General features: G+C 40.6%; 3 non-coding genes across 3 annotated transcripts; 1 reads left to right on the forward strand and 2 right to left on the reverse strand.

Moving 5' to 3' along the window:
- Window positions 1-482: 482 nt before the first annotated feature.
- On the reverse strand, window positions 483-555 carry Trnar-ucg (transfer RNA arginine (anticodon UCG)). The gene has a single exon. It is a non-coding gene; the product is annotated as a tRNA-Arg (tRNA).
- A 2,238-nt stretch (window positions 556-2,793) lies between these two features.
- On the reverse strand, window positions 2,794-2,867 carry Trnat-ugu (transfer RNA threonine (anticodon UGU)). Its single transcript has one exon. It is a non-coding gene; the product is annotated as a tRNA-Thr (tRNA).
- Window positions 2,868-9,792: 6,925 nt separating this feature from the next.
- Window positions 9,793-9,864, forward strand: Trnaq-uug (transfer RNA glutamine (anticodon UUG)). Its single transcript has one exon. It is a non-coding gene; the product is annotated as a tRNA-Gln (tRNA).
- Window positions 9,865-10,132: the final 268 nt, after the last annotated feature.

A 10,132-nucleotide genomic window follows, 5' to 3' on the forward strand; every position in this document is an offset into this window, starting at 1 on the left:
TCGGATCGGTGTCCTTTTGTCTGCTTCGATTCCATTTTCTCATATTTTTAAACGTCTGTTCTCTGACGCCTCAGATAATTTGAGTTCTCAGTCTCCACCACATCCACCTGATTAACGTGGGTGATCCAGCTCCTTTGAGGTGTGGGAAATTTTCCTTTCCTATAGAGGCGACCTTTAAATGGACTTGAAAAAGAAAATTCTTTTTGTATGAATTCTTTTTATTTACTATTGTCTGCCCACGAGGAGAGGGTGGGTGGCACTGCAACACCAACATTATACACTTGGGCAAAGCAAGATTCGATTCAGACTAGTGGCCACCCACGCCACAGTAGCCATCCACTCACACCGCTGCCACAGTGACTGGCTTATTCAGAACTTGTGGACCAGACTCCGGGAACACTCTGTGCTCTGAAAGCTTCTTAACCAACGGGTCATCTAACTAGAAAGTTACAATTCGGGTACAAGCGAGATGAAAAAATTACCAACCACGAAGGGATTCGAACCCTCAATCTTCTGATCCGAAGTCAGACGCCTTATCCATTAGGCCACGTGGTCGCACATAAGTCTAGGGTGTAAAAGGCTAACAAATGTCCGAAACATGAACAGCTGGCTGTATTCTTTAGTTTTAACTAAATGGCACGCTCTTTGCTGTGAACATAATTCTAAAGACATAATTGGTACTCTAAAAATCTAAATCACTTCTTGAATGTCGTACAATAACAAGCAAAATGCAGATCTCACGCATTTAATCCCAGCACCCTGGAGGCAGAGATTGACAGATTTCTGGGAGTTAAAGCCAGCTTGTTACCAATGAATTCTACAACAGCCAGGGAGGGCTACAAATCGAGACATCTCAAAACAAACAAACAACAACAACCAAAGAAGAATCCAGTGTTCTCCAAACACCCAAAAGTGCGTAATTTGCCACATGCCTCTCAACTGAGGGTTTTAGTAAAGAAAACGAAAAGGGAAAGAATTCATCATCCCTCTGTAATCCTTGCTACATGTGGTTGGCCAGTTTAGTCAGATTTGAGACCCTCCGGAAATAAACAATAATCCTGTAAAAGGAGAAGACCTTCCCTGTGACCCCGCCCTACGCGCCTGCGACGAGCCCACCAGACTGTGGGTAAACTTTGCTATGAATTCTCCAGTGTGACCATTGGAAACTGAGTACAAGGTGGTGGTTGGTTTATTGTCAATTTGCCACTCAGAATCGCGAGAGTAGGGAGCCTCACCTGAGAAATTATCGTGATTGTCTTAATTGATGTGGGAAGAGTCACCCCTAAAGTGGATGGTACTTTCTGATAGCAGCACTGATTTAAAAGAAAGAAAGAAAAAAGAAAGGAAGAGAGAGAGAGAGAGAGAGAGAGAGAGAGAGAGAGAGAGAGAGAGAGAGAGAGAGAGAGAGAGAGAGGAGATAAACAAACAATAAATAAAAAACCTCTGCATGATATAAAGATCATTTGTCTTGGCCGGTTCTTGGACCAGTGTTTCCAGGCTTCCATAGTTGACTAAAGACTAAGAAACTTCTAGGTTTCCGTGCCTGGTTGAGACTGCCCAGAAGTTTGATTAAACTCCACCGTGCTGTCTCTGCAGAAGCGTTCTCCAACATGTCCACATTTTCTGCTCTGCTAAGTATATTCGAATCCATAAACAATAGAAAAGGTTGTCTTTAAATGTACAGGAGGAAAGTCATGCCAGAATATACAATTATCCTGAGTTGCTGTTTTTCACTCAATGTTGTGAGAAAAATAAAAATATTGTTACTATAAGATTATTCCGTTGCTCTTGTTAGTCAATCATTATTAAAACGAAAACTCCCTGGTCAGATTTGGCGGCCAGCGCCTTTAATCCTAACTCTCGAGGCAAAGGCTGGAGTTCAAGGGCAGCCAGGACGACACAGAGAGACTCTATCTCAAAAAACAAACAAGCAAACAAGGAACCTCCATTCCTTAAAAGAAAGCATCCTTGCATCTCTGGTCTCTTCAACATGGAATTCTGAGCGGAAGCAGGAGCAGAAAGCAGAGGGGCGGGAAGCCCAGTGGGTAGGGGAGGTGGGCTCTCCTCGCCGGCTGATTCGCAAGTTTTGGAAGAAGGAACTTGCGACCCCTTTTGTACTTGCAACCCCTTCTGCACCAGCGCAGTACACCTAACTAGCTTAGACTAAGGACTCCTTAATCGCCAACCGTCATCAAGACCCCAGGTGATGTTGATCCAAACCCACTACTGAATCTCAAAGCAAGCAAGAGAATTGAAGGAAGCTGAAAAGAAGCGGAGAGACCTGCTTTTGACCCTGAAGATAGAAAACAGAGAGATCGGAGACATTAGTTCTCTCATTCACTCAACAAACCGCGGGAACCCTGCTTGAGAAGCCGCGATCCAGAATTGTTTGGAAAGAGGGCTCTTTCCAAATTGTTATAATTGGTGGTTGGTCAGGAGTTCCCTGAAACTCGCTAGAGTCAGCGAGTCCCACAAGCAGCTTCCAGGCTGGCAACAGCCTTTTTCTGTTCTGGAACACCAGCCGAGGTGTCCTGTGCGCCCTCTCTCCCACTGCTGGGCCACTGTGCGCGCGGAGGGCCCAGGCAAGCAAACGCTGCTGGAAATAATCTAGGCCTCTGACTTATCGCCCTTTTTATTATTGTAAATTTTATCCATTTGAAATGAGACTAAGGCTTATGGAAGTTTAGGCATATTCTTTATTATCCCGCCATTTTCAAGAGGTCTAACAGCACCTTATGGAGAGTATCATCTTCATCCACAAGTTGTTCACAAAGAAAAAATGAGCAGCTACACAGGCCCCACTGGGATTCGAACCCAGGATCTCCTGTTTACAAGACAGGCGCTTTAACCAACTAAGCCATGGAGCCAACTGCTGCAGAGAGCTTGAAAACATACCGTTATTTAATTTCTAAGGGTCATTTCCGTTCATTTAGTTTAAAGCAATTTAAATGTATTCTTAAGGTTTTTGGGTTTTTTGGTTGGTTGGTTGGTTGGTTGGTTGGTTGGTTGGTTTTTTGGTTTGGGGGGATTTTTTTTATTTTGGACCGTATATTTAATTTCAATTTATTGTGTATTATTCACGTGGAACGCTCTCGAAAAGACCAAGAATATCAATTGTCTATGAAAATGCTCACCCTTCAGTTCCTGTAACACAAGGTCCCTTCTCCCACAGAGCAAGTCAGGGAAAGGTGAGAGACACAGAACAAGACTGGTCCCATGCCTGCAGAAACCCACTTTCTGACTTCTGAATCCCTGCACCAGTCTTTGGGACCAGGGGAACGTTTACTATCATTTCCCCCTTTGATCGCGGTTGTTTGCAAGTTTAACTAATTAACTTCTTTTCGTCTCGTTTTGTTTGAGATACGATCTCACTTTGTAGTACAGATTCGCCTCCAATTAAGGGCAATTTTTCTGTCTTGAGGGCTGGGGTTACAGGTGTGAGCCCTTACACCCTGTCTATTTTCTTCAAAGGTTGAGAAAATTCTAATGGCTTCTTATTTAAATCCTGACGTATCTTTTCATTCTAAAATCCCCTAATTACTCTTACTACTCAAAGATTAGGTGGCCCCTTTATCAAGTCAACTAATGTTATAGGAAGGCCATATTTTCAGAATTAAGATAACTATAAACGCACTCTTAAACAATAACGTTCAAGTGGTCACCAGAGGGACCCAAAGGGTTGCTTACAGCAGGGCAGAATGAGGACAGTCTATGGTTTCCATCCAACACTACTATATCAATTCGGCTTACATTTCTTTTTCCCAGCATGAGTCTAACTGGCTCAGCCGACGGCTGTGCGTGCGGTGGGCAGAGTAATCTCACCCAGGAAGAGGCAGCAAATGTTTCTGGTAATGGTCTACTCCGTCGAGTGTTCCATGTACAAAACTCAGAAAAATGTTTTGTTCGTTTTTCTATTCTGTGTTTCTCTCCCTGTGTGTGTTGAAAACGCTGGGTGTTGTGACTTTAAATGTGTACTATTGAACACTCGAGCATCAATTTTGTATAGGTAAACTGAATTCTTCAGATGATGGTGTTGCATATCGATAATCCCTGCGGTCAGGAAGCTGAGGCCAGAGTATGGCTACCACCAGCCTAGCCTGGGGTACTTGTGTAGCTCCAGGCTAGTATGGGCTACAAATAATCTGTCAAAAAGAGGAGAAAGGAGGAAAGAAGGGGAGTGGGGTAAGAGAGGGGAGAGAAGCTAGATTCATGTGAACACTGTGGGGAATTCAATCAGTATAATCTACAATCGACAAGTGTAGGTGGTAAGAGGAGGACTGGAGAAGATAAAAAGTGAAGTTGCACTCAGTGAAGAGAGAAAAAAGCAAGGTGTACTTGAGAGCCTGGCTAAAAGGTGTGGGGTGGAGTGGGGAAAGTATAAGATAGATAATTAGGGAGAAATAATGTAGTGAAGGAAGAAAAAAGAAAAACAACAGTTCTGAGGGATTAAAAAAAGAAAGAAAAAAGAAGAAAATGCACCACAGACTTGTCTATTCAGGATCTCTCTTTCCAATACATCTGTAGCCACCACAATTGACCCCTTGTTAACTTGACAGGCAAACACATCACCATTAAACCATAACCTTTCCCTTCTCGTTGTCCCCAAGATGCCATATTCATAGCAACACCACAATATAGAACATACTTTAAATTTTAAAAGTTACAGAGTTTTGTAAAAATTAAAATGCTTTAAAAGTTCAGTCTCTTTAAAATATTCAAAGCCTTTTTAAAATTCCAAAGTATCTTTAACCACTGGCTCCTGTAAAATCAAAATAAGTTTAAAAAAAAAAAAAAAAAAAAAAAACCAAAAACCAAAAAAACCTTATTATTCCAAAAGCGAAAAACCAGAGTGTGGTCATATCCAAATCTAAGTGAAACCAAAGCCCAACAGTGTAATCTCTGTGTCAGACTTCTAGGATTCAAAGGGCTTGTTGGAATACCTTCCTCTCTGGTGGTCCCTCACTTTACAATTCTGTCTACACAGACAACAGGAAATTTTCTACAAAAAGCTTCCTGTCTCTCCTCTTGTAACTGTTTTTGTTTGTTTGTTTTTTAAGTGTCAGTATAGACTTAGATTAAAATCTATTCTACCCTTAATTGTTCTGATGCTCAAATTGCCCCTAATTTGTTTAATGGAAGCCTCTTTACCCTGCTTAGAATTTCAAGGCTACTAACACATCCAATGCAATAATATAGTCTGTCTGTCTGTATGTCTGTTTCTCTCTCACACTCTTTTTATCTCTTGAATGTGGTGCACGTCTGTGTGTGTGTGTGTGTGTGTGTGTGTGTGTGTGTGTGTGTGTTACTGCTGGGTAATAAACCCAGGGCCTCCTATATGTCAGGCAAGTACTCTACCACCGAGCCACATCCCCATCATAGTACTATAAATTTAGGGTAAGTTTTACCGACTTAAAAAACATCTGGCCATTTCTACTTGTGGATCTTCCCATGAAAGTGCAGGTCTTGCACATGCCAGACAAGCACTCTACCATTTATCTGCATTGCCAGACCTGCTGTGGATCACCATTGTCAGTTAAGTAGACTGGGTATTAGCATGTGTTACATAGAATCTTTTCTGACTCTTTGGTATTTCGAAGTCTGGTAGGCACTGAATAAAAATAAATGCCAAATAGATAGCAACCTCTTAAACTGTTCTTTAAAGAATTTCAACCTCTGGGATTAATCTCATCTTTATGAATAATTCTGATATGATGAACAAAAGTAAAAGTTTCTTTAAAAGTATTATTTTCCCGACGATTGAAATTCTGGTTTATATTTATTCAATGTACTAAAAAAAGGCATATACTCTTCAATTGGAGTTTTTGCCTATGGTGTCCCTGGTGCTGTATGCTACGTAAAGTGGAGATCACCTGCATTCCTGCAAAATTTGATCTCTTGCAAAAAGTCTTGTAGAAACATATTACACTCAAACTAGTTTGCCTTGTCACATTTTCTTAGGTAAAGCAAAGAAAAACACTGTGGTCTACAAGGTCTAATATTAGAAATTCATCAACTCATTCTCTACAACTAACTCTCAAAAGCCAAGGAAAACAACTCAAGCCCTGGTGGTATTTGTAGGTTCAAATAATTTTGAATTTCCCTCTCAGTCCCATGACACAAATCATAAGAGTGTCTGTATGGTCTACTGAGCAGAAGACAGCATAATCCGATATCTTCTCATCTCTCTTTTGAAACATGAAAAAGCTCAACCTAACTTGAAATTTAAGGTCTTACCGCCTCAGCTTTCGAGTGCTTGGGCTACAGGCATGCACCAGCGTGCACAGCTATTTCTCAATGCTCTTTTGTTTCTTTTGTTATTTTGCTTGTTTGTTTGTTTGTTTGGGTTTTTGCTTATATTTTGTGGTTGTTTTATTTATTTATTTATTTATTTATTTATTTATTTATTGTGGTTGTTTTGCTTTGTTTATTTACTTATTATGGTCATTTTGTTTGTTTGTTTATTTTACTATTATTATTTTACTTATCGACTTTACATCCTGCACATTGCCTTTCTCCCGTTCATCCCCTCCCACAGTCCTCATCCCTTCTCTCCCTCCCCTTCTCCTGATGAAAAAGAACTATAGAACTAGTCCACTCTTGTGATTTACAGATAGGGAAATCAGTAAGCTCACCCTACACACCCTACAAACTGGTCTGTGGAAGCATGGCTCCAGAAAACTAACAAAGTCTGCATGAGAGGCAAGATAGAGAGACTGAGATTAGGGAGCTTGAGAAAGGAAAGGAAACTTTAACCCAGGAGTCTGGGTAAAGTCTCTCACAAGCTAAGAATCAAGGATTCCACAATTAACACTTGCTTAAGGCCTTTCTCTGTCCTGGCTGCAAACCTGCACATTCAGGAAACCTCATTAGAAACGGATTTACAGCAAAAGGACTTGCAACCACAGAGGCTCCTAATTGTATTTTATCAGATTGTAATTCCATCCAAGGTATCCACCCTAGAATTTTGGGTTGTAATTTGGGAGGCATCAAAATGGGATATACAGTTGGTGCTAAGACACTTTTGTGACTCCCCTGACTCACAGACGCTCACAGCTGTGCTCTAGCCCAGTGGTTCTCAACCTTCCTAATGGCGTGACCCTTTAATACACTTCCTCACGTTGTGGTGACCTCAGAAATAAAAGTATTGTCTTTACTGCTTCATAGCTGTCATTTTGCTACTGTTATGAATTGTAATGTATTTTTGGAGACAGAGGTTTGCCAGCAAGTCTCAAGCAACAGGTTAACAAATACTGATGTAGACTGTCTCACTTTCCTTCTGAGAATTTCTTTCTCTTAACCTCATGCTGAAAATCTAGGTGTGAAATGTTTTGATAAGATATGCTTCATACTGGGTCATTAGGACATAAGGCCAAGTATTCAAGGTCAGTAAAGTATTAATAGTATTAATACTAATAGCATTATTACTATTACTAGTATTATTAATAGTATTAATAGTAAATACTATTAATGTTAATAGTATTTCTTCGGTGCCGCAGGTAGCAGTCCAGAGCTGTGCCTCTGTCTTTGCTTTACTTCGGCTGACAAGTGTTCTTGGGGGGGGGGGGGGTCCGTGAATCACTATTGTGGTTACCGGAAAATCCTCCTCTCAGCAGTGTGCCCTTCCAGGAAAAGTATTTGATGTTCAAGTCTGGCAGACCTTGACCGAATTTATCTAACCAACCAGAAGAAAGGGCTGTAGACCACCAGTGTCAGCCAGAAGCCAAGAGCACAAGACTCCTCCCACATTCTAGCCTTGCGGTTGGCTCACTTTCCCCTCCTCACCCCGACTTACCTCATAGTCTTAGGAGTACTCAGTAGACAAAGATGCCTGAGAAATGTTGATGAATTTCTCTTTCCTCGCTCCTTTTCTTTCTTCTTTGGTCTCTATTTGATTGTTCATATTTTGGCATTTCTAATTTGAGAAGTTTTGAATAATCGGAACATTTACACAGATTCTTATGAGGCCTGGGACTGAATGGTCACTAATTCAATTATATTTAAATATTTTGTTCAAGTCTGCAGATCTCAGGACTGAGACCGAGCTTCCTTCCCCTTCATTTTCCCGACCACTATTCATATGTTGCCCTGAGCTTTCGCATTCTTCTGGCTCCTTCACACTCTGCATAATGTACTCACCGTGACTTATAAGAAAGTCTCTTACTGAGGGATATTTGGCTTTTGTAGATTTTTTTATTGTAATTACTATATTGATATATACTAGCAAAAAACTACAAAAGTCAAATACCACAAGCACAGCAAAAGGTGAAAAGTTACTTCATGTCCAGGATGAAGCCAAGAATTTGATGTGTATCTTTCCAACCTATTTTTAAGTGAATATATATTTCGCATATTATGACTTACAAGATGTAATGCTATTATTGACAAGAAATGAAAGAACAAATCCTACCTCTCACCCTAAAAACACTAAGATAATTTATTCTGAAGTTAATTACGAGTGATCATAACCCTGGAACACAGTATTTAGGTTACCATAAAGTCCATGTTCCAATGATGAACAGTGTAATTTCATGAATATAGTAACAGAACAAAGAAAGTTATAGGTCAGGGCACTTTTCAAATGCATCTGCAGAAACATCAGGAAGGTGGGTCACAGCCAAATGGAGAAATGTGAGCTACAGGCCCCAGATGCTGTCTGAGAGCGTCCTTCAGTTTGTCGAAATAAGGTTTTAGTAAGTTAATAGATTCCAGTTGGTTTTCATCTGTTAGTCCACGACATAGGTGTGCAAGCAATAGCTATTTAGAGGGCTGTAGATAGCTCAGGATAAACTGTAATTGGGCTCTGGATCTGCAGCATTGAATCAATCACCTGTGGCAGACACAGCCACCCCCAGGAATCCTGCACATTGTACAGAACACTTCAACGACAACAGAGTCTCGTTTGTTTAAACTTAAACCCCTGTTTCCCAAACTTCCAAGTCATCAGGTAGCACACACAACTGTCACATTCTATTTAGTGGCAGTTAACTAGACCTGCATTAATCCAAGTTTGTAGGACCACAATGACTATTCTTAGACATAACTATGAAAATATTTCTGGACATTTTTAAGGGAAAAAACAGCTTAAATTAAGTTTAAATTCAGTTTTTGATTTCTGTGTGTTCGTGTGTGTGTGTGTGTGTGTGTGTGTGTGTGTGTGCCAGTCTGCTTGTCTGAATGTTATCATATGTGTGCCAGTGCCCTAGGATACCAGAGGGTGTCAGGTCCCCTGGTTCTGGAGTTTTTAGGTGGGTAGGGAGCTGCCTGATATGGGCTGGGACCTGAACCCCGGATCCTCCGAATGAGCTGCCAGTATTTTTAACTGATGAGCCATCCCTCCAGCACAGGGAGATTATTATTATATTCATGGTCAAATTACATCCTAGAATGATATTTATCGAGTGTTAAATTAAGTGTCAAAATTTCTCATCAGAGGAGCCTTTTCCATAGCTTTAGTGGAGGTCACTCTAAATAAAATATGTTTTTGTAAAATTTGCATAAGTGTACTATAATGCAAATCACCTGAGACTCAGGAAATCTTTGTTCCAGTTTTATCCCCAAACATCACACTTGGCTGTATCTAACTCTATGTTGGTGTCTGTCTATCCTTTGTCTTACACGGGCCCTAAACTGTGTAAGAGAAAGATAGCAATTTCTCTTTAATTAATTAATTAACCTCTCTCATTAATTAGTGTGTTACCTTCCCCTCAAAAAAATCCCTGTCAAAATTGAAGCTTGACCTTACAGTTCATAGAAAGTTCCACAACTGTGGTTACATATTCATTATTTTTTGTGGGTCCCATGGTGTAATGGTTAGCACTCTGGACTTTGAATCCAGCAATCTGAGTTCAAATCTCGGTGGGACCTTCAAAGGCTCTTTTATAAAGGACCTTTTAATTTCTAGCTTGAGGTCTAGACGTGGAAAAACTTGTTCCTCTACTTTAGGTGACAGTTGACTCTCAAAACACAAACACAGTGATAAAAAGCCCTGGAGAAAAAAAATCCTTCCCTGGCAGAAAAACCTTCTTCTTCAGACTGCCCTGCCCTACTCAACCCTGCTCCCTCATGTTTCTCTTTGTCTTTTTCCTGTCCCCACGAAAAAACAAAACAAAACAAAAATTCCCACCGGCTGGAG

This window comes from Arvicanthis niloticus, chromosome 8, assembly GCF_011762505.2.
Source record: "Arvicanthis niloticus isolate mArvNil1 chromosome 8, mArvNil1.pat.X, whole genome shotgun sequence".
In the NCBI taxonomy this organism is placed as follows: Eukaryota; Metazoa; Chordata; class Mammalia; order Rodentia; family Muridae; genus Arvicanthis; species Arvicanthis niloticus.